Source organism: Dendrobates tinctorius, unplaced genomic scaffold (genome assembly GCF_039654945.1).
Source record: "Dendrobates tinctorius isolate UK_male_01 unplaced genomic scaffold, ASM3965494v1 ptg000064l, whole genome shotgun sequence".
Lineage (NCBI taxonomy): Eukaryota > Metazoa > Chordata > Amphibia > Anura > Dendrobatidae > Dendrobates > Dendrobates tinctorius.
This window is the reverse complement of record NW_027361732.1, coordinates 68,746,106-68,770,000: the sequence shown is the minus strand read 5'-3', so window position 1 is coordinate 68,770,000 and position 23,895 is coordinate 68,746,106. Positions and strand designations below refer to the sequence as shown.

Below are 23,895 nucleotides of genomic sequence, written 5' to 3'. Positions count from 1 at the left end.
AAGTTAAATCTTGTGAAGAACAATACCCATCTTGCCTATCTAGGAGTTAGACGTTTTGCAGACTCTACGTATACAAAATTCTTATGATCCATGATTACCGGCTGAACGCCACTCTTCAAAGGCCACCTTGATTGCCAAGAGTTCCCTGTTACCAGTGTCATAATTTTTCTCCATGGATGACAGTCAGTTTTTTTTAGCAAATTGTGCACATGGACACCATTTGCCAGGAGACGCACCCTGCATCACTACACCCCCACTTCAGATGCTTCAACCTCTACAAAAAATGGCTGAGTGACATCGGGCTGTATAAGAATCTGCGCAGAAGCAAAACACTCCATCAAAGGTATCAAATGCCTTCCTGGCCGTACTGGACCATTTGGAAATTTCTGTCCCTTTCCTGCTCATATCCGTCAAAGGTTTGGCCACCATTGAAAAGTTTTTGATGAACTTAGGGTAGTAGTTGGCGAAACCCAAAAACCTTTGTAATGCCTTCAAGTCCTCAAGATGATCCCAATCCAGTAACATCTGGACTTTCTCCAAATCCATGTGAAAACTGGTGGATGATAAAACATAGCCCAGAAAAGGGATCTCCTCAACCAAGAACATACATTTCTCTGGTTTGACAAATAATTTATTGTCTCTGAGTATCTGTTAAACCTGACTGACATGTACCTGATGTGACTCAAGGTCAGGTAAATAAACTAATATGTCATCAAGATAGATCACAGCAAATCTACCTACCAGGTGGCTAAAAATGCCATTTACAAAGTGCTGAAAGATGGCAGGAACATTAGTCAATCCAAATGGCATCATAAGGTTCTCCTAGTATCCCTCAGGTGTATTGAAGGCTGTTTTCCACTCATCCCCCTCTTTATTACAATTGAGGTTATACACCCCCATGAGATCCAGTTTAGAAAAGCATTTTGATGCTATTATCTGATTATAGAGGTCCGGGATGAGAGGGAGTGGATATGGATCCCGGACCTTGATCTGATTGAGTTCACAGAAATCTAGGCAGGGGCGTAACCCCCCCATCTTTCTTCTTCAAAAAGAAAACCCCCACAGCAATGGGGGATGAGGATGGTCTGATATGACCCTTTGCCAAACTTTATGCAATATAGTCCTTCATGGTCTGCCTCTCTGGACCAGAGATATAATGTAGTCTGATCTTAGGCGGATTTGCCCCAGGAAAAAGATTAACGATAATGGGGAGGAAGTTCTTGGCACATCTGCTCTGAAAACACATCCTCAAAGTCAGACAGGTATTTAGACACAGACTGGGCATCCATCCTAGCTAGTTGGGTGCCCAGTGTCCTTGAAAATATTCGATCCACGCTACCACATCCCAAGTATGCTAATGTACCACAGGGTTGTGCAGCGTGAGACAAAGTACGCAAGAACCACAAGAAAGGACAGACCCTCTAGCACATAACAGTCAATACTGACGACTTCAGTAAAATACCCCTGTCTCCAGGGTGCGGAGTCGTTGGCGATTATTAGTATAAGTCTGGACAGTGTATGTGGTTTGAGGCCCTGGAACTGGACGAACCTAGCATTGAACAAATTAAATCATGCTCCACTGTCCAGAAAGGCAGAAACAAGCACCTTATTTTTGCCCAGATGGATTTCAGCTGGTAGAAGATATTATGTCCAACCCAGGGAGGAAATATGAACACCCGGGTTGCTAACCTCCCCGCAACCCGGGCTCCTTAGTTTTATGATAGCTGTTTACAGTGATGTAGAGAAGGACAAGCACCACAAAATGGCACTTTCTCTCACACTAAAAACACATTCCACCTTTACAGGGAACTACAGCTTGATTGCCAGAATGACTAGCCCCACCCAACTTCTTGGGTACTTCAGAAGACTGAGATCAGAGTTTACTTGGACCCGAATCTCCCTCATCTCCTTATGTCTCTGGGGAAAACGGCGATCCACCCAGAAAGCCAGAGACATGGCCTACTCAAGGGAAACTGGTGTCTGATATAAGGCAATGGCATCCTTCACCCTTACCTATAGCCCTTGACAGAAATGACTATGGAGCACGGGGTCATTCCACTTAGTGTCAGTGTAAAAAACCCACTAGGGGTTTTCTGAGAGTCACAGTCCCCAAACCTGGTGTGTTAGGGTGCTGCAAAACGACAAATAATAGATTTTCACATCCAGGCTGAGATGCTGCAGTTGCCCTGTCAAAGCAGTGTCGGGATCCATAATGCATCAGAAAAATGGTTTCGGCCAGTCCAGTAAATGGCACGTCACTGGAATTAGGGTCTCTGCCACTGCATCACGATGCTCTCAGATTCCATTGAATGCAGGGGTACCTGCCTTTTAGACTGCTCCCTATTAGTGATTGGTGGACCGGAACATCCATGGATGTTTAGGTTCATCGAGTTCGGCAGAACATTAAGAAACAATTTGGTTCGGGTATCAGAACGGCACCCGAACTCAAACCCAAACCCCATTCAAATGAATGGGGGGGGTTTAAACATCAGGCCTTTCCCATGAAGCTGTGACCGATGGTAAAAAGGTTACAGCTGGTCACAGGTGTTAGCTGATGGGAGTACTAATGATAGCAGTGAGAGCAGGCATATGATAATGAGAGTATTCACCAGTTATTGCCTGTGCAATAAATAAATAAAATAAAACAATGGCATGAGGTCTCCTCTATTTTTGATAACAAGCAAAGGCAAAACCGACAGCTGCGAGCTGCATCCCCCAGCTGTCAACTTTATACTGGCTGGTTATCAAAAAATAGAGGGGTCCCCACACCATATTTTTTAAGTATTTAAATAAAAAAATGCATGGTTTCCCCCTCTATTTTTAACAACCAGCCAAGCTAAAGCAGACAACTGGGGGCTGGTATTCGCACACTGGGAAGGGGCTATGGATATTGGGCTCCCCCATTTTTGACAACCAGCCAAGCTAAAATGGATATCTGGGGGCTGGTATTCTCAGGCTGGGTAGGGGCCATGGATATTGGCCCTCTCCAGCTTAAAAATAGCATCCATTAGATGCACCAGTTCTAGCACATAGCCCGCCTCTTCCCACTTATCCTGGTGAGGTAACAAGTGGGGTAATATTTGTAGGGATGATGTCAATTTTGTAATGTAAGCTGATATCAAGCCCAGTGGTTAGTAATGGGGCGGCATCTATCAGACGCCCCCATTACTAACCCCGTAGTCAAATGTAATAAAGACAGAGTAAAGTTCTTTAATTGAAAGAAACACATAGACTCTGTATTTTAAATACAAACTTCCTGACCCTCTTTTACTATTTTTTCAACAAAAATTAAAATAAAAAAGCAAAGTTATACTCACCTTTCCTCTGATAATCTTGTAATGGTCATATCCCACAATGATCCAGATATTTGGAGAGCCTTCACATCAGTGAGTGGACAACGAATCCCTGAGGCTCATGGAGTCAGTGAGCTTGGGGGTAGTCCAAAATGAACAGGTGGCAGAACAGAAAGGGAGTTGTACTAAGGAGGGTGGAAGTATGCATTACTGTGCCCTATTGCACTTGCACTCACCTGATGAACTTGGACTCTTTAGTAAAAGTTTGACTGCTTCAAAGAACCTAGTGTCCCATGTATTGTGTGCGGTGGCTCCTGAGAACCGAAGCATGGAGGCAGCGGAGGCCTGTGGCCTACAAGTGAGTGTGATGCACCTCACGCCCTTCAGCACAGTAAGGCTGTGTGCCTATGATGCGATTTTTAAGCGTTTTTGCCACGATTTTCGGTGCAAAAATGCTGCGAAAATGTTTAAAAATCTTGTACAGAACGCACCCCATGCATTCCTATGGCATTCCGCACATGCTGTGCTAATGCTGCGCTTTTTTCCGCGGCGGAATCGCATCGCGGAAAAAAGCGCAGCATGCTCATTCTTTTGTGCGGAATCGCAAAGAATTGCCGCGATTCCACACCAATAGGAATGCATGAGAATCGCTTACTTCCCGCATGTGGCTATGCCCACCATGCGGGGAGTTAAGCGTCTCATGTGCGGTTGGTACCCATGGTGTGGAGGAGAAGAGACTGTCCTCCAGGCCCTGGGTACCATACCCTGTAGAAAAAAAAATAAATCGGGGTATATTTACCTTCCGACGTCCCGCGCTGCCTTCCCGGGCCACAGCATTCCCAGTAATGCCTTGCGGCAAGGTCCTGTGATGACGTAGTCTCGCGTGACTCTAGCGGTCTTGTGAGATCGCTATAGCAACACGAGACCAACGTCATCACAGGTCTCACAAGGTATTGCTGGGAACGGGAGCGTCGCTGAGACTGCGCGGGACGTCAAAAGGTAAATATACCCCGATTTTTTATTTTTTAATTATTTTTTACAGTCTTTCTTTTACTATTGATGCCGCATAGGCAGCCTCAATAGTAAAAACCTTGTCACACTTGTCAAACACTATGCTTGATGAGTGTGACCAACCTGTCAATCACATTCCAAGCGATGCTTCAAATCGCTTGGAAAGTGCTTGAATATCGCACGTGAAAATCGCGGCAAAATCGCGAACATAATCGCGGTAAAATCGCGCGGGTGAAAAAAACGCGCGATTTCTGTGAAGGAGTCCGGTTTTCAGTGTCCGGATTTAAACGCAGAGTGGGTACATAGCCTTAGACTGGGACGCCCATTGTCTGTAAAGTGTCTGAGTTCAACCGAACAACAACTCGGTCATGACTACCGCTTTGTAGCACTTTACACATATACCTTTAGAGATCTGTAGACTATGATCTGGTGATCAAGTGGTCTAAAGGTGCATTTACACTGTAAGATTATTGTGAACAAGTGTTCCTAGGAATGCTCATTTTTCGATATTCTTGCAGTAAAAACAGGCTGCCCATCCCCAATTAAAGAGTAAAAGAGTAAAATACTCCTTATCAGGGGAAATTATGTTCTGCACAGCACAAAAGATCATCATTCTCGGAAGCATATCATCCCATGTAAGCAGAACTCACACATCCTTGCACATTGGCTGCTTATACACCCTGAACATTCTACATACATGGAAAAAATTATTAATACCCTTCTGTTAAAGGGAACCTGTCACTACTTTTTTTCCGAAATAACCTACAGTCACTACTTTTCAGTTCCATTTGACAGCATTTTATAATGCTGTACATATGACTAAAATTCACCCAGCAAGGCAAAAAAAGTATTTTTATAATACTCACCTATGGAGTAGTCCGGTTACATGGGTGTCACTGGTCTAGTCCCAGTTTCTCCTCTCTTCCTGCGATGCCGTCCTCCTTTTGTACCTTGTGTGGATGACGCATCCTTTGTCATCCACATAGTGTTCCCTTTCGCGCTTCTGAGCAGGCGCACTTTTTTCTGCCTTGTTGAGGGCAGAGCAAAGTACTGCAGTGCACATGCCCTCGGCAGAACACTATGTGGATGACATAGGACGTGTCAGCCATACGAAGCACGAAGGAGGCATCGCAAGAACATAGGAGGCAGCGGACCAAGACCAGAGACGCCCATCGGACCTTAATGCTTTGTAGGTGAGTATAATAAAAGTTTTTTTTTGCATTGCAGGGCGAATTGTAGTCATATGTGCAGCATTATAGAATGCTGTCACATAGGGCAGCTTGGTGGCTCAGTGGTTAGCAGTGCAGCTCTGGGGTCCTGGTTTCAAATGTAACCAAGAACAACATCTGCAGGAGTTTGAATGCTCTCCCTGTGTTTGCGTGGGTTTCCTCTGGGTACTCTGGTTTCCTCTAACACTCCAAAGACATACTGTTAGGGAATGTAGCTTGTGAGCACCAGTGGTAACAGTGTAGATAATTTTGTAAAGCGCTGTGGAAATAATGGCACTATATAAGTGAGTAAAATAAATAATGGTGGTGGCCGTGGTTTCTGTTGGAAAAAATGGTGTCAAGTTCCCTTTAAAGAAAGGAAAACCCACAATGGTCACTGAATTCACTTGAAACTGAGAAAAAGTAATTTTCATTTTAAATTTTCTGAATGTTAACTAATGAAAATCAGACACTGCTTTATAATTGTATTTCAAGAGAAAAATAAAAAAATACAAACTAATGAAAATGGTCTGGACAAAAACGATGGTACTCTTAATATTTTGTTGCACAACCTTTTGACGTTACAACTGCAAAGTGCAAACAAACAATTTCTTTAACTCTCAATGGGACTTCTGCACCTGTCCAAAGGTATTTTGGCCCAATCCTCATGAGCAAATTGTTCAAGCTGTCTCAGGTGTGAAGGTTGGCTTTTCCAGACTGCATGTTTCACTCCTATACACAGATGATCAATCCATTCTTGAATGTTTTTAGCTATGTCTTTGACATCAATACTGTTGGAGGACCCATGACCTGTAATTTAGACCAAGCTTTCTGATACTGGGCAGCACATTTCACTGCAGAATGCTTTGACAGTCTTGAGATCTCATTGTACCCTGCACAGATTCAAAAAAGGTAAGCAAGCCCCCTCTCTGTTTCACAGTAGGTACAATATTCATTTGTAGGCTTCATTTTTGCATCTGTAAACATAGAGCTGATATGGCTTGCCAAGAAGCTCCAGTTTTGTTTTATCTGTCGAAAGAACATTCTCCCACAAGATTTTTATTTGTCAATATTCATTTTGGAATATTTTAATCTCTTAGTCTCACCTTTTTATGATTTGCTTTCAACACTGGTTTCCTCCACTGTCATCTTCCAAGAAGTCCACTTTGGCCAAGACAGCAATGGATTGTGCGATCTGACACTGATGTACCTTCACCTTGGAGATCACCTCTAATCTCTTTGGAAGTGGTTTTGGTTTCCTTTCATATTATCTGTCTTTTCAATTTGCCATCAATTTTCCTCTTGGGGCCATGTTCAAGGAGGCTGGCTACAGTCCCATAGACCTTAAACTTCTGAATAATATGTGCAATTGTAGTAATAGGCACATGAAGCCATTTGTACATGGTTTTAAATCCTTTACCTTTAGCATGTTTGTCCATAAATGTATTTTGAATTCCACCAGACAACTCTCTCTTTAACTTTGCTTGGTCCATGTTCAGTACACACCATGATACTAAACAGCACACAAAGTACTTTTCACACTTTATACAGCTCTGGCAGAAATTGAGAGACCACCACATCAAAACCCTGTCATGGGCAGCCCATTCTCCAGACCTGAACCCCAATGAAAACCTCTGGAATGTAATCAAGAGGATGATGGATAGTCACAAGCCATCAAACAAAGAAGAACTGCTTAAATTTTTGCGCCAGAAGCAATGTGAAAGAATAGTGGCAAGCATGCCAAGACGTATGATAGCTGTTTTTAAAAATCATGGTTACTCCACATAATATTGATTTCTGAACTCTTCCTGAGTTAAAACATTAGTATTGTTGTTTCTAAATGATTATGAGCTTGTTTTCTTTGCATTATTTGAGGTCTGAAAGCACAAGTTTTTTTCAAATTTTGATCATTTCTTCTTTTCAGAAAAAACAAAACAAAATGTATTGCTTGGAAATTCAGAGACATGTTGTCAGAAGTTTGTAGACAAAAAGAACAATTTGCATTTTACTAAAAAATATACCAATAAAGAGAAAAATCAGACAAACTGAACATTTGGAAGTGGTCTCTTAATATTTGCCAGAGCTGTATAGGCAGAGTGACTGATTACAAATTTGTAGATGCCTGTGATACTAATTACAGGACACACCTTAGTTTAACATGTCACGATAGTCAAATCATTTTCCAAGTTTTTTAGGAGTGTCATAATTTTAGTTCAGGCCATTTTCATTAGTTTTTGTTTTTATTTATTAATTTTCTGTTAAACTGTAATTCAAAAGCTATGCTGAATTTTATTAATTGATTTTCATTAAATTTAAAATCAAAATTACTTTAGTCAGCTTTAATTTATTTCAGTGATTATTGTGGGCTTTTCTTACTTTAACAGAAGAGTACAAACAATTTTGTTAATGTGTGCATTACAGATCATTCAGGGTGCATCTGCAGTGCGATCGACCTGTGTAAATAGACAACTAAATGACCACCAATCAGCAATAAGTTGGTGATTAGCAGTAATTTAATGCTTGCAGTCCAATCTGAGGATAGCATGATATAGAGAAGGAGAAGCTGAGCAGAATGATTAATAGACTTGTGGGAAAGGATTCAGTGTAACTTGAAATTTATTTATTGAAATTCCTGGTGTTTGAATGATCAGGGGTCCAGTGGGCGGTTCTACTTAGCCACTGACAGTTATCTTTGCATGCACAGTCATAAAGGAGCCACACACTGGACTCATATGCATACTAACACCGGAACTTCAAATGAATAAAATACAAGTTTTACTGAAGCTTTTCTCACAAAAATATGTATCAATCTGATCAGCTCCTCCTGTTCTAGAACATTCTGCCTGTGCATCAGGTACCATCAGGTCATGAAAGGGTTAACAGTCCTTCCAAAAATGAATGCTACAGTTAGCCAATGACTACTTATAAGTAAATAGCATTCAACTACATAAGAGATGATGGCCAGCTCTTCTCCATTGTTCAGTTTCTAGCACTTGATTATGCGAAACAACAATTTTAGGAGGCTGGGACAGGGTTGTTTCTTCTGATTAGCACCTTGCAGAAGAAACCTTCCACTGTTGTATTTCCAATATTTACCAACTAAGCTACTCTTCCAGGCTTTACCATCTCATTCAGTCCAGAGCAAAACATGTAAAGACTGGAATGAGATGGACTGTCACATGTTTTCTCAGGAGGTGCGAGAACGTCTTCTAGAGGGTCATGTATCTTTTTTTTTCTCAGTAGTGTTACAGAACAAGCTGATATAGCCAAGATTAATATATAGCATGGTGTCAACAATAGTAAAAATGGACATATAAACAAGCCACTGGCCCTTTTTCTGACTTGATTCTTCTAAGCTTATTAATGCCTGTTCCTTGGCCAGTACAAAGCGTTGACGTTGTACCTGTGATGTGGCCAGGCCACATTAATATTGTCTTATGTTACTCTCAGACCTGTGTGAAGGTAATTGTCCTAAATGATTCTCCTGTATTTCTCAAACAATGGATTTCCCTAGTGCTATTTGACCATAGCATGTCAAAGCAAGGCTTTTCTCTTCTACTATTCACATGTCAGCTTACTGTCACTACCAAAGAGATGGTAAACACAGATGTGACCATCTTAAGAAAAAGGGCAAATCAGTCGTTTGATCTTTTTTTAACTTGAGTATTCTCGGTATAAGATGTTAACACATGTATGCATGACAGCAGAATGTGTATCATTACATGACTCACACAATACTTACAGTCCTTGTCATCATCTACAATCCCGGGTTTTCAAACACCACCCTGTCTAGTAACACACCTGTTTAAACAAACAAACAAGGGAGCAGAAAACAGGATACATAGGGGCTTATGTACCAAGGGCAGCGGATGCGCATAAAAGGGACAACTTCATCTTAACATAAGAAACTTCTAGAATTAGTTTGGATACCTCTGATCAAGTTACCTTTTCAATTTACTTTTTAATCAAATGTTAGTAAATACAGTTTTTGCAAGGTTTATTATTAACCAGTTCAGGACTGTGCCATTTTCCCCACTTCCTGACCAGGCACGTTTTGGGGTTTTATCGCACATGTGCTTTTAATGGCTGTAAAAATAATAAAAAAAATGTTTGCAATACATGCGCCTTAATTTTTATGTCATTTTTATTTTTATAATACTTTTTTATTAAAGGAGGAAATACATGTTTATTTTTCCCTTTTTTATTTCATTTTAGGACTACCAACTACATTTTAAATTGTGTTATCCTTTACATGGATTTTTTTTATATATACTGAACAGGTTATTTTTCAATGAGGGTTGGTCTAAAAGAGCAATTCAGACTTTTTACATTTATTTATTTTTCATTTATTTCATACACTGTGCCCACCTTGAGATCTTAAAATTTCTATGGTGGTGGCATTTTAACACATTAACCCCTTCACGACCCATGACGCCTACGTAGGCGTCATGAAAAGTCGTGCCTAAACGACCTATGACGCCTACGTAGGCGTTATGCTATAAATAGCCCCCCTGCGGGTCGGGTGACCGGGGTCACTGAAAGGTCACCCGACCCGCACACAAAGGACACTCTACACTTAATCCCTGGGGGCGTGGCTTAGCCCCCACGTGCCTACGATCGCTCTGATTGGCTGTTAAAAGTGAAACAGCCAATCAGAGCGATTTGTAATATTTCACCAATGAAATTTGGTGAAATATTACAATCCAGCCATGGCCGATGCTGCAATAGCATCGGACATGGCTGGACACCGACTCCCGACCCCCCCACACACCGACTGGCGGGGCCGATCGGCCCCCGCCACCGATGGACGGCGGCGATCGTTCGCCGCCGTCATCATCTGCTCCCCCTCCCCTGTCTATCGCTCCCTCCCACCTTTCGATCCCCCCAGGACCTCCGATCGTGCTCCCGGTGTCCCGCCGTGGCTCCCGGCGTCCGGATCATGGGCGCCGCCATCTTGCAAAATGGCGGGCGCATGCGCAGTGCGCCTGCCATTGTCCAAGATGGCGGCGCCCATGAATTTGCCGGTTGCCCATTCATTTTTCATTTTGATCACTGTGATACACTCTCACAGTGATCAAAATGAAAAAAAAAGTAAATACACCCCCCTTTTATCACCCCCATAGCCAGGCGCAAATAATAAAATAAAAAAAATATTTTTTTTTCCATTTAGGTTTCGAACTAGGGTTAGGGTTGGAATTTGGGTTAGGGTTGGAATTAGGGTTAGGGTTGGAATAAGGGTTACAGATAGGGTTAGGGTTAGAAATAGGGTTAGGGCTAGAATTAGGGTTAGGGTTGGAATTAGGGTTAAAATTAGGGTTAGGGTTAAAATTAGGGTTAAAATTAGGGTTAGGGTTGGAATTAGGGTTAGGGCTAGAATTAGGGTTAGGGCTGGAATTAGGGTTAGGGTTGGAATTAGGGTTAGGGCTGGAATTAGGGTTAGGGCTGGAATTAGGGTTAGGGCTGGAATTAGGGTTAGGGGTGGGTTGGGATTAGGGTTAGGCTTGTAGTTAGGGTTAGAGTTGGGATTAGGGTTAGGGGTGTGTTGGCGTTAGGGCTGTGGTTAGGGTTATTATTAGGGTGGGATTAGGGTTAGGGGTGTGTTGGGGTTAGGGTTGGAGTTAGAATTGAGGGGTTTCCACTGTTTAGGCACATCACGGGGTCTCCGAGCGCGACATGGCGCCACGATTTATTCCAGCCAATTTTGCGTTCAAAATGTCAAACAGCACTCTCTCCATTCCGAGCCCCGACGTGTGCCCAAACAGTGGTTTACCCCCACATATGGGGTATCAGCGTACTCAGGAAAAATTGCACAACAACTTTGGGAGTCTAATTTCTCCTGTTACCCTTGGGAAAATAAAAAATTGGGGGCTAAAAAAGTGATTTTTGTGAAAAAAAATGATTTTTTTTGTTTTCACGGCTCTGAGTTATAAACTTCGGTGAAGCACTTGGGGGTTCAAAGTGCTCATCAAACATCTAGATAAGTTCCTTGGGGGGTCTAGTTTCCAAAATGGGGTCACTTGTGGGGGTTTTCCACTGTTTAGGCACATCAGGGGCTCTGCAAACGTAACATGACGCCCGCAGACCATTCCATCAAGTCGGTATTTCAAAACGTCACTACTTCCCTTCCGAGCCCCGATGTGTGCCCAAACAGTGGTCCCCCCCACATATGGGGTACCAGCGTACTCAGGACAAACTGGACAACAACTTTTGGGGTCGAATTTATCCTGTTAACCTTGTGAAAATAAAAAATAGCGGGCTACAAAATCATTTTTTGAGGAAAAAAAAAGATTTTTTATTTTCACGGTTCTGCGTTATAAACTTCTGTGAAGCACTTGGGGGTTCAAAATGCTCACCACATATCTAGATAAGTTCCTTGGGTGGTCTAGTTTCCAAAATGGGGTCGTTTGTGGGGGGTTTCCACTGTTTAGGCACATCAGGGGCTCTGCAAACGTAACATGACTCCCGCAGACCATTCCATCAAGTCGGTATTTCAAAACATCACTACTTCCCTTCCGAGCCCCGATGTGTGCCCAAACAGTGGTCCCCCCCCACATATGGGGTACCAGCGTACTCAGGACAAACTGTACAACAACTTTTGGGGTCGAATTTATCCTGTTAACCTTGTGAAAATAAAAAATTGCGGGCTAAAAAATCATTTTTTGAGGAAAAAAATAGATTTCTAATTTTCACGGTTCTGCGTTATAAACTTCTGTGAAGCACTTGGGGGTTCAAAGTGCTCACCACACATCTAGATAAGTTCCTTGGGGGTCTAGTTTCCAAAATGGGATCACTTGTGGGGGGTTTCCACTGTTTAGCCACATCAGGGGCTCTGCAAACGTAACATGACGCCCGCAGACCATTCCATCAAGTCGGTATTTCAAAACATCACTACTTCCCTTCTGAGCCCCGACGTGTACCCAAACAGTGGTCCCTCCCCACATATTGGGTACCAGCATACTCAGGACAAACTGGACAACAACTTTTGGGGTCCAATTTCTCCTGTTACTATTGTGAAAATAAAAAATAGCAGGCTAAAAAAATCATTTTTTGAGGAAAAAAAAATATTTTTATTTTCACAGTTCTGCGTTATACACTTCTGTAAAGCACCTGGGGGTTCAAAGTGCTCACTATGCATCTAGATAACTTCCTTAGGGGGTCTAGTTTCCAAAATGGGGTGATATGTGGGGGAGCTCCAAAGTGTAGGCAGACAGGGCCTCTCCAAACACGACATGGTGTCCGCTAATGATTGGAGCTAATTTTCCATTCAAAAAGTCAAATGGCGCTCCTTCTCTTCTGAGCCCTGCCGTGCGCCCAAACAGTGGTTCCCTCCCACATATGGGGTGCCGCCGTACTCAGGACAAACTCAACAGCAACTTTAGGGGTCCAATTTATCCTGTTACCCTTGTGAAAATAAAAAATAGCGGGCTAAAAAAATCATTTTTGAGGAAAAAAAATTATTTTTTATTTTCATGGCTCTGCGTTTATAAACTTCTGTGAAGCACTTGGGGGTTCAAAGTGCTCACTACACATCTAGATAAGCTCCTTGGGGGGTCTAGTTTCCAAAATGGGGTCACTTGTGGGGGTTTCTACTGTTTAGGCACATCAGGGGCTCTGCAAACGCAACATGATGCCCGCAGAACATCCCATCAGTCTGCATTCCAAAATTGCGCTCCTTCCCTTCTGAGCTCTCCCATGCACCAAAACAGTGGTTTCCCCTGACATATGGGGTATCGGTGTACTCAGGACAAATTACACAACAACTTTTGTGGTCCAATTTCTCCTGTTAGCCTTGTGAAAATAAAAAATAGCGGGCTAAAAAATCATTTTTGAGGAAAAAAAAATATTTTTTTATTTTCACTTTTCTGCGTCATAAACTTCTGTGAAGCACTTGTGGGTTCAAAGTCCTCACCACACATCTAGAAAAGTTCCTTGGGTGGTCTAGTTTCCAAAATGGGGTCACTTGTGGGGGAGCTCTAATGTTTAGGCACACAGGGGCTCTCCAAACACGACATGGTGTCCACTAACGATTGGAGCTAATTTTCCATTCAAAAAGTCAAATGGTGCTCCTTCCCTTCGGGACCCTGCCGTGTGCCCAAACAGTGGTTTATGACCACATATGAGGTATCTGTGCACTCAGGAGAAATTGCCCAACAAATTATAGGATCCATTTTATCCCATTGCCCATGTGAAAATGAAAAAACTGAGGCTAAAAGAAAATTTTTGTGAAAAAAAAGTCCTTTTTTTATGGATCAATTTGTGAAGCACCTGGCGGTTCAAAGTGCTCACTATGCATCTAAATAAGTTCCTTGGAGAGTCTAGTTTCCAAAATGGGGTCACTTGTGGGGGAGCTCCAATGTTTAGGCGCACAGGGACTCTCCAAACACGACATGGCAACCGCTAAATATTCCAGCATATTTTCCATTCAAAAAGTCAAATGACGCTCCTTCCCTTCTGAGCCCTGCCGTGCGCCCAAACAGTGGTTTATGACCACATATGAGGTATCGGTGTACTCAGGAGAAATTGCCCAACAAATTTAAGGATCCATTTTATCCTGTTGCCCATGTGAAAATGAAAAAATTGATGCTAAAAGAAATTTTTTATTGGAAAAATTAAAATGTTCATTTTTTTCCTTCCACATTGCTTTAGTTGCTGTGAAGCACCTGAAGGGTTAATAATCTTCTTGAATATAGTTTTGAGTAGCTTGAGGGCTGCAGTTTTTAGAATGGTGTCACTTTGGGGTATTTTCTGCCATATAGACCCCTCAAAGTGACTTCAAATGTGAGGTGGTCCCTAAAAAAAATGGTTTTGTAAATTTTGTTGTAAAAATGAGAAATTGCTGGTCAACTTTTAACCCTTATAACTTCCCAACAAAAAAAAATTTTGTTTCCAAAATTGTGCTGATGTAAAGTAGACATGTGGGAAATGTTATTTATTAACTATTTTGTGTCACATAACTCTCTGGTTTAACGGAGTAAAAATTAAAAATGTGAAAATTGCGAAATTTTCAAAATTTTCGCCAAATTTCTGTTTTTTTCACAAATAAATGAAAACATTATTGACCTAAGTTTACCACTAACATGAAGCCAAATATGTCACGAAAAAACAATCTCAGAATCGCTAGGATCCGTTGAAGCGTTCCTGAGTTATTACCTCATAAAGGGACACTGGTCAATATTGCCAAAAATGGCCAGGTCATTAAGGTCAAAATAGGCTGGGTCATGAAGGGGTTAATTCAATATTTGTATTTTTTATTTTTTTTGCACTGGGGTTGTTACAGGAAATTCAGCTTCTTGCCTGTATAGAAGCAGCCTCTTGCCTGTTTCCTAAGATCCAGCAGCTTCTGTTCCCCCTAAACACAAAAATTAAATGATCACTGGGTCTGGAGAAGGAAGAACTGTCAACTCTTCCTAATGTGTGTACACAGGGCTTAAGATGAGGAAGGCAGACATGGTAATAAGCTCTCTCTGCCTTCGCTATGGGAAATCGTCTGTGTCTGACAGTCGGCTCCTCACAATCATGTGCAAGCGACTTACCTGCATTGAGGTTTTAGAACATCAGTTCAGAGTAAAGTTCGAATTGCCTGGATGTTTATAGCCTACGTGCATTCCAGAACTGGTTACATATGTCATGTCTGAAAATATAAATGCACATTTCTGTGTTTAGACCCTACATCAGTTAACACAAATGCATTTTTATGGCAAATCATATGGCCAGGCCTGTCCATTGGAATCCTACAATTAAAAGAAGCTTCATTTGGAAGATTTGTTTTTCTATTGGAGGAGGCTGATAAACAGGTCTAGTCCCATGCTACTTCATTATATATACTGTATATATATATATTACAGGATCTCTTTCTTTCTCACAAACTTTACTGAACACCTTGCCTCTAATGAAGTAGCATTGGACTAGACCTCTTTATCAGCCTCCTCCAATAGAAAAACAAATCTTCCAAATGAAATTTCTTTTAATTGTAGGATTCCAATGGACAGGCCTGGCCATATGATTTGCCATAAAAATGCATTTGTGTTAACTGATGTAGGGTCTAAACACAGAAATGTGCATATATATATATATATATATATATATATATATATTACTGAGTGCCACAAAATCTTTTCCAAAGCACATCTATTAAAATGGAGGGGTCAACCTGTTTACATCTCTGACTATTTTTGCAGCTGATAGCAAAAAGACAGTCATTAATGGTGTGGAGAATATTGGAGAAATAATTCCATGTCAATCATGTGTATCTTATTTGGCACCTTCAATGTACAATTGTTACAGAACACCTAGCCACAGTGGAGGGGATCTAGAGTTAAAGGGTTGTGAGTAACAGAACTCACACCTAGACCAGATCAGAGCAGAACAAAAGCCTTGCTGGCCGTGTGGATTCCATGCAGTCAAAATTCCTTTGTTAAGTCAGCTATGATTCTATTAGGAGTTATTGAGATACTATATGTACTAGCCATACATTATACATTGTGTATATTTCTGAGATCCCCAGACCGGACCGATCACTTTCCAGGGTCTCGATCCTCACAGGGTTCTAGGCTCACAAGGTTGGAAGATAACTATAACAGCCAGTAGAAACCAGATAGAAAAACTGTGTTTGGTCTTAAGGCATAGAATTGGCCCAGCTGGATCGATGGTGCCAGAACCTCCGCCATAGGACCATCCAGAAAGCAGTTTTGATTTTTCATAGGTTTTTGAGCTTGCAGCTGTAGAGGCAAGGGGAGGGGATTAAGGTTCAGCCCAGAGGGTAGGATGGGAGTGACCCAGAGGGGTTAAATGCTTGTATAAAGCATGGCCTAGTGATTTTTCTCTAAGGCGGTCTTGACGACATATTGTATGGAGAGAAGTCAAGGAACAGAGGGGATCACAAGCCTCCCAAGTGGCAACCCTTCCCCACAAGTCAGGCCTTTCTTCTTCTGGTAACTGACCCATATATTTTACTTATATCTTTTGTCCTACCACTATCTGTATTTTCATATCTGACCATTGTATATAGTGTATTGTCTAGTGTGACCTTAAGTTGATTAAATATATAATTTAACCTTGGGCTGCTCTTTTATCTCGATCCATGAATCCACACATCTGTTTCTTGGTTTAATTTTCCATGCTACTGGGCTTATATTGAATGAGGACAGGTGGCAGTTCTATCAGACTGATAAGGTTCTGTTATACTGAAGCTAGTGAAAGGGGCCTCTCAGGCTGATAGAGTTGTGATCGAGTGTGGTACCATGTCAGAGACTTTGTGGGCTAACTCCTCTCACTCCCTGTGCCTTCCTGGGCCCATGTGGACAGGGGGTGTCTATGTAAAACTGTGCCAAGCTCACCTCATGTGTTCCCGTCGGGTGCAGAATGTCATATTGGCACAACTGTGGAGACCTTAGCACATGATCCTGCTAATGTAATGTTGATATCAGGTGGGGTGGCGAGGTGTGGATCCTTCACAAATGATCATCTCTATGTCATGTTATGTTGCCAAAATCATCAATCTCCTATTTACATTTTTTATGTCCATAGTTAGTGGTAAATGAACATGAAAAATGCCAAGTACTTCCTATTAGTTAGTCAGAAAGAGCCCAGAGTGTGCAAAGTAAAGAACTCAGGTCTAATGTGAGCAGTGCTGCATGCAGTGGGTGTCCCTGTGGGAAGAGAGGAACTACCAGAGCAGATAGTAAAAGCCTGTAAGAGAAGAGATAGCAGACAAGAAAAACGAGTAGCAGTCCAGAATCGGGGCTGGAAACTGAGAGTATCTGTGCGGTCCCCACAGAGGAAAACGGAAGCTCCCAAGATAGTGTGCTGGTGGACTGTGCAAAGAGTAGAGGAAGTAAGAGAAGAACATAGAGCGTTTTCAGGGAAGGAGATGTGTGTGTTCATGTTGCTTGTGGTTAAAGAAACGTCTTTGAAGATAAATGCCTATAATATGCTGTATATAGTTCATATCAAGTTATGCTCCAGTAAAAAGTTTAATTTTAAATTGTGGTCTCCTTTCATAAACTGGGTAATATGTGGTCCTGGCAAACCTACATCATTGGTTACATGTGGCATGAGCGGGTGTACTGCCCCTACGACACAAGTCCACACACTCATATAGGACCTCTACTTTCATGTAACGTGTCAGGGCTCAGAAGATGAGTACCTCACTCACGACTAACATCCCACACCACGTTATATATGGACTGGCCGCGGATTTACCAACTGGAGCTTGCAGCTTCAAATGCGATATTTCTATGAGGCTGTCACGCTTGGTTCGGGAGAGCCATGGCTAGTCTGTGCATTGCAGCTAATGATTGGACTGATTTGCACAGACATCTGAATGAGCCCTAACAATGTCAGTACCCTGATGACTGACTGCCAGTTGTCCTCCAATATTCTGTCTACAATGACTGTACAATAACTGTACAACGCTATTATTTAAATGTAGCTAATCTATTAAAGGACGAGTGAAACATGAGGATTAAAGTCAGTCTATAATTCAAAGCAAAAGTTTTTTTTATGTTGGTGATTGATTTACGAATTGACTCATGTAAGGAAAAGTCATAAAATGTCAGCAATTACTAGTTAGCAACATTCTAGTCCTTTTATAGAAGTTTACTAATCCTGTTATTGAAAGGCTACAAAAAGTTAATTTATGACTCTGCTTGTTTTACAATCACGTATTAATTTTCTCATGTAATCTGTCATAAATACTAAATAAACAGGTGAAAGACAGTACAAGTGACGTATATATAGTTTATATGTTACAGGCAAAGGCAAAGAGTCCCAATATTGCTGTTTGGCATCTCATTTCTAGAACTGAAAGATAATTCACAGGTCTACAAAAAAAATTGTTTTTTTTAGGGGTCAAGGTCTATTGAATGGCGTTTAGGGTATTTTGAGGGTGCGGAATTCAAAAATCCCATTACTTTTGCTGAATAGGTTCTAGTTTTTGAGATAATTCATCCTTGAAAATAATGCATTCCCCAAAGCGACTTGTGTGTGATAACAAATGCATCTCAAGAATGCCCTGTTGCGATAATCTGTCAGTGTAAACTGGCTGCCAATTACCCGATGATCGAGCAAAGCACACATTCATTGCGTAAAATATTTTGTTCAGTGCAAAAGATACTGTATGCAACCAGGACTTGTACTACTGCGAACAATGGCATCCTGTGCACACCAATATTCTATTATAGATTGCTCAGTGGGCATCGATTATTGTGGTCTGTCTGTTTAAAATGGCTTCTAAATGACTGCCGACCAGTAACATTTTACTGAGTTGGTCCATGTAAATGATCTTAAAGATATTTGAAACAATACAGTTAGTAAAAGAATTAAAGCATATGAAACCATTTGCCTCAAAAATATAGAATGGGAGTTATTTAAAGTTATAGAAAAATATATTTACCATCTGATCTTTTTTGCTTTGACTAAGTTTTTAAGAATATTTTAAGATATTTTATGATGTTTGTAAACATTGCTTTATTACAAGAATTCAATGATTTAGTGTCTAGTGTCATGTAATGATGCAATAATCATATTAGCTTTTCTTTTGTCCCATCTCAAGAAACTACAGAAACATTTATTCTGGCTGATTATCCTGAATATTGAATAAGGATTCCCAGGATCACTCGATTCTAAATAATAATAATAATCTTTATTTATATAGCGCCAACATATTCCGCAGCGCTTTACAATTTAACAGTTTCAAACACAAGTCATAAGTAACAACTTTAACAATAATACAATGATTAAAGCAAAATAAGTCGCCCCTGCTCGTGAGAGCTTACAATCTACAATGAGGTGGGGGAGATACAAAGTACAGGTGTGTATTTACAATGGTGTATTTACAATGATGGTCCAGCCATCTTGAGGGAGTGAGGGATAGATGGAGCTGGTGAATAGGCTACACATGCACACTTACGCATAAAATGACTGATTAGGGAGCGTGATAGGCCGCTCTAAACAAATGTGTTTTGATGGAACGCCTAAAACTGTGCAAGTTGTGGCTGGTCCTAATTTCTTGAGGTAGAGCATTCTAGAGGATTGGCACAACGTGGGAGAAGTCTTGGAGTCGGGAGTGGTAGGTACGGATTAGTGCAGAGGTTAGTCGAAAGTCATTTGCAGAGCGCAGCGATCACCTAGGCCGATAGACAGAAATGAGGGAGGAGATGTAGGGGGGTTCAGCTCCGTGGAGAGCTTTGTGGGTGAGAACAAGTACTTTGAATTGGATCAGTTAGTGTAACTAGGATGAGCAAAATGCCACTAAAAATCAGCGTTCTCTTCAGCACGTTTCCATGTTTAGGACTTGTGTTGCTGAAAGCAATGCCAGTCTGCACACAGAATGATCAATCACTGATTGTTCTACACATATTAGAGGCAAAAAGTTATTAAAGAACAGCCAATCGGCTTTTTTGTAGCTGATCAGAGTTAATAGTAACTTGAGTGAATTTTTTTGCTACCTGATTCTATGATAAAGAAGAAAAATCTTTAGGTTACATGTAACCCTATAGCGTGATAAAATTATTTTGTGAAATGGGTTAAAAAGTATAGAGGATCGTTAACATTGTGGGCTATAGAAATATGTACTAAAATGATAACTACAATGTTTCTGTGCTGGTAAATTTAAAAAAATGAAAACAGTCTTTACCACATAAAGAATCTGAAGACAGGCAAATATCTCACAAATTATTAGTATTAGGAGACATCCCCCTGGCTATGGCCGTCTATAGACACCATATTAAGGACTTTCAATCCAGCTAAAAAACATTTTTTTTTCAGAGAAAGATCCTTTTACTTGTGGCATGATTATAACTATTCAGAATAAATTTTATTGAGCAGATAGCAGGTAAAGTGATCTTTAAATGTAATTTAAGTTCAAATCCCAATACAAGTCTGTAAAAAAACCCATTGTAATTGCAAATCTACAAAACTGCCTACTAGCATGTGGTCTATTTAATCAATTGTACGTAGCACCCCGTTAGGCCGCAGGACGTCCGGTAGTTCTCCCCTTGTTATGACGCAGTGCCTCTGCCTGAATCTTGCTGGGAGCTCTATGGGAATGCAGGAGGATGTTCCTCTAATGCCAGGGATCGATTTGGGAAACCGCTATCCATGCTCCATACACACTTACAAGAGATGAGATTGAAATGCTTAACAGGTTTATTTATAAGGGGATAAATGGTAAAAAATTCAGGGGGCATAACAAGGAACAGAAAAACAAATAATATTATACAATCTAACAAGCGGTTAAAGGATGTGCTTTGCAGTATGCCTGAATATTAAGAATGACACTTTCGCTTTAAGTGACAGCAGAGACACGCCTAACTATTCACACTAAACTCATAGACGGCTACAGCATTGCACCTAATACTGTCCAATGTTTGGGCCCAGTTGCCGCAGATGGTGGCGCTTACAGGAACCACTGATACATCTAATACTATAATGAAAACAAAATCCACTTCATTGCTAGTCCTATTATAAACTCTAAGTGGGTGGAACCACAAGTCTCAGCAATACTCCCTAACAAGTAGTTCTGGTATAGCTTCCTCAAAAGTGGAACCACAAGTCCCAGCCTCCGCTACTCTGTGCTTCATGTAGCAGGTATGGGGTTACACTGGGATCCAGCTTGAGGCTGCAGGGTCCAGGTTCTTAGGGGCACAGGGAATAAATGCAAAATCCTTCTCTGGGGTAAGCAAGGTGGCAGTGGGCAACTCCTGGCAACCTAACTGGTCTGTAGCTGTGTTGCAGTTACAGGGCTCATTGTTCTCTCACATTGGGCTGCAGAACTGTCAGCACTCACCCTGTGCTCATGTCCTGGTTCATCATTGTCTCTCTTCAGCAATGGACCCCAGCCCACTCTCTCCCTAGTCCCTAGTGCAGTTAGCTCCTCCCTTCTTCTTCAGAGTGCTCAGGCAATCAGTCTTCCCTCTGTTGCTCCTCATCTTCCAGTTTGCAAAGAATAGAAAAGATTTCTGGCAGTTGTTGTCCAAGGCAATGCAGCAAAAGAGGGATTAATGTTTGTTAATAAATGTTAAAAGCTAAATGGTTAAAGAATAGGTAGAAGAAACAACAAAAATGAAATATTAGCCGTCCAGTGATTAAACTTATCATGTTCTTAATGCTTTACCACCGCAGGTGATCCTGCAGGGGTTGTAGCACTGGCAACGGCCGGGAAGAGGTTCACAATGGGGAGTCCTTTGGACAATTATCCGTCTTCTGGTGGCAGCAGTCATTCTCCGGTACCTTCTGCTGAGCCCCTAGTCCATCAACTTGTGCGGTCAATGCAAACCAGGCCGTAGCACTCTCGGGGGGAACGTGGGCTGGCATCCTGTAAATGGTGAGGTAGGTCGCAAACGAATGTCCGATACTCGGCCGTCTCTCCTCCGTACGTGCGCAGTACTCACAATATCTGGGTGTGCGACATCTCTCTTTTTCTCACCCCAGATGGTCGAGACGGTAACTGGTAGCCAAAACCTATCGCAGCGCTGATGCTCAGCAGGTGGAGCACACTGCTCACCCTGCTGCACACTGTCTGTTCGCACCAAACTCGTTTTTTCTTTTATATCGCCCCTCCTACCCGGGTCATGAGGTTGGTCTGGTCCCTGATTCCTTCCCCCAGGCAACAGAGGAGGCAGCCTCAACAGTTCCGGACCTGGTTCGGTACAGGTACCCACATTCCGGTCTTCCTCCTGACATATTCACTAGTGATACAGACTTAGATAATGGAAGTGATCTGCAATCACCACTACCAGGGCTACTTGTATTATAGTAGTGAGTTACGGTCTCCAAAAGACCTATATTGACATATACAGTGGGGCAAAAAAGTATTTCGTCAGTCAGCAATAGTGCAAGTTCCACCACTTAAAAAGATGAGAGGCGTCTGTAATTTACATCATAGGTAGACCTCAACTATGGGAGACAAACAGAGAAAAAAAAATCCAGAAAATCACATTGTCTGTTTTTTTTTCATTTTATTTGCATATTATGGTGGAAAATAAGTATTTGGTCAGAAACAAAATTTCATCTCAATACTTTGTGATATATCCTTTGTTGGCAATGACAGAGGTCAAACGTTTTCTGTAAGTCTTCGCAAGGTTGCCACACACTGTTGTTGGTATGTTGGCCCATTCCTCCATGCAGATCTCCTCTAGAGCAGTGATGTTTTAGGCTTTTCGCTTGGCAACACGGACTTTCAACTCCCTCCAAAGGTTTTCTATAGGGTTGAGATCTGGAGACTGGCTAGGCCACTCCAGGACCTTGAAATGCTTCTTACGAAGCCACTCCTTCATAGCCCTGTCGGTGTGCTTTGGATCATTGTCATGTTGAAAGACCCAGCCACGTTTCATCATCAATGCCCTTGCTGATGGAAGGAGGTTTGCACTCAAAATCTCACGATACATGGCCCCATTCATTCTTTCATGTACCCGGATCAGTCGTCCTGGCCCCTTTGCAGAGAAACAGCCCCAAAGCATGATGTTTCCACCACCATGCTTTACAGTAGGTATGGTGTTTGATGGATGCAACTCAGTATTCTTTTTCCTCCAAACACGACAAGTTGTGTTTCTACCAAACAGTTCCAGTTTGGTTTCATCAGACCATAGGACATTCTCCCAAAACTCCTCTGGATCATCCAAATGCTCTCTAGCAAACTTCAGACGGGCCCGGACATGTACAGGCTTAAGCAGTGGGACACGTCTGGCACTGCAGGATCTGAGTCCATGGTGGCGTAGTGTGTTACTTATGGTAGGCCTTGTTACATTGGTCCCAGCTCTCTGCAGTTCATTCACTAGGTCCCACCACGTGGTTCTGGGATTTTTGCTCACCGTTCTTGTGATCATTCTGACCCCACGGGGTGGGATTTTGCGTGGAGCACCAGATCGAGGGAGATTATCAGTGGTCTTGTATGTCTTCCATTTTCTAATTATTGTTCCCACAGTTGATTTATTCACTCCAAGCTGGTTGGCTATTGCAGATTCAGTCTTCCCAGCCTGGTGCAGGGCTACAATTTTGTTTCTGGTGTCCTTTGACAGCTCTTTGGTCTTCACCATAGGGGAGTTTGGAGTCAGACTGTTTGAGGGTGTGCACAGGTGTCTTTTTATACTGATAACAAGTTTAAACAGGTGCCATTACTACAGGTAATGAGTGGAGGAAAGAGGAGACTCTTAAAGAAGAAGTTACAGGTCTGTGAGAGCCAGAAATCTTGATTGCTTGTTTCTGACCAAATACTTATTTTCCACCATAATATGCAAATAAAATGAAAAAAAAACAGACAATGTGATTTTCTGGATTTTTTTTTCTCAGTTTGTCTCCCATAGTTGAGGTCTACCTATGATGTAAATTACAGACGCCTCTCATCTTTTTAAGTGGTGGAACTTGCACTATTGCTGACTGACTAA

The 23,895-nt window shown here is 41.8% G+C and overlaps 1 long non-coding RNA gene across 1 annotated transcript in view; it reads left to right on the top strand.

The window, feature by feature from the left end:
* Window positions 1-6,220: 6,220 nt before the first annotated feature.
* LOC141094632 (uncharacterized) overlaps window positions 6,221-23,895 on the top strand; it is a 99,985-nt gene continuing 82,310 nt past the window's right edge. The window contains exon 1 of the long non-coding RNA XR_012233138.1: window positions 6,221-6,424. This is a non-coding gene — a long non-coding RNA (uncharacterized lncRNA). The remainder of the gene's footprint in view (window positions 6,425-23,895) is intronic.